At 28.9% G+C, this 1,299-nt stretch overlaps 1 pseudogene; it reads left to right on the forward strand.

Moving 5' to 3' along the window:
• Window positions 1-888: 888 nt before the first annotated feature.
• Window positions 889-1,008, forward strand: LOC139037870 (5S ribosomal RNA; annotated as a pseudogene).
• Window positions 1,009-1,299: the final 291 nt, after the last annotated feature.

Here is a 1,299-nt window from a genome sequence, read left to right on the forward strand (position 1 = left end):
AATAGTAAATATAATGATTGCAGTATATATTTTAAATCCCGTGTCTTACTCTGCACAATGGTTTGTACATGAGCCATAATTTTTAGCATAAAATTCCTTTATTTCTATATATACAAAGATATGTAACAAAAATTTACCAATTCAGATGTACACATTAAAACTTTGAATAAAGGAAATGTGCATTGTCTTATACTTCCAGAATTTTCAAAAACAAAACTAAAGGTTACTAAAGAGTAAATTACAAGAATAATTCATTCTTGAAAGTAAAGAATTTTGTAAGTTAAAAATTAGCATTATAGTATTAAAAATGATATAATTAGTTCTACTTTGCAATATCCATCTATATATAATGAACATAGAGATCTCAAAAGTATCAAGCAAAATGCGACATTATTTGAAAATTAAAAAGTGAAGGGGAGACAGTATTTAGAATTATTAAATTTTAACTAATCCTTCATAAAGATTCATCTAGGGTAGATTTAAAAATAATTTTTTCAGTGGCTAAAAGCTAGTGAAAAATATGCTCAAGATCTGATTATGATATAAATCACAAATTTATATCCAAGGATCACAATAGTGTTACATAATATCATTTCATTTAAAATCTTATGATTTTAAATATTCTTAATTCACATGTAGTTTATTTTTTGTGTGTTTGGTGTTAATAATTTATGTTTAAAATTATGCTACATGTTGAAGTTTATATTTCATAGCTACCCTCCTATTTTTTTGTCATAGGCTATTTTTATAAATGATTTTCAAAACTTCTGTAATATTTAGTAAATGTTAAACTATCAAAGAATGCACTGATATAATACTGATAACTAAATATCAGTAATGTTATTTTACTCTAAAAATGCAATAATTAAATACAGTATCATTACTAGGGTCTACGGGCATAGCACCCTGAACGTGCCCAATCTCATCTGATCTCAGAAGCTAAGCAGGATCGGGCCAGGTTAGTACTTGGATGGGAGACCGCCTGGAAAATACCAGGTACTGTAAGGATCAGAAAACAAAGATAAAAGCATAAAAATGAAGGAAGTAAGGAGATTAAATATTATTGTATATTTTATATTATATTTTACAAAATACTTTTTACAAATTTTTTTTAAATTTATTTATTATTTTTGACAGAACTAAGTCTTTGTTGCTGGGCATGGGCTTTCTCTAGCTGTTGAGCACAGGCTTCTCATCGTGGTGGTGTCTCTTGTTACAAACCACGGGCCGTAGGCACGTGGGCTTTAATAGTCGTGGTACATCAGCTTAGTTGCCCCTCAGCATGTGGAATCTCCCAGA

The sequence above is a fragment of the Odocoileus virginianus genome, chromosome 12 (genome assembly GCF_023699985.2).
Source record: "Odocoileus virginianus isolate 20LAN1187 ecotype Illinois chromosome 12, Ovbor_1.2, whole genome shotgun sequence".
Taxonomy (NCBI): domain Eukaryota; kingdom Metazoa; phylum Chordata; class Mammalia; order Artiodactyla; family Cervidae; genus Odocoileus; species Odocoileus virginianus.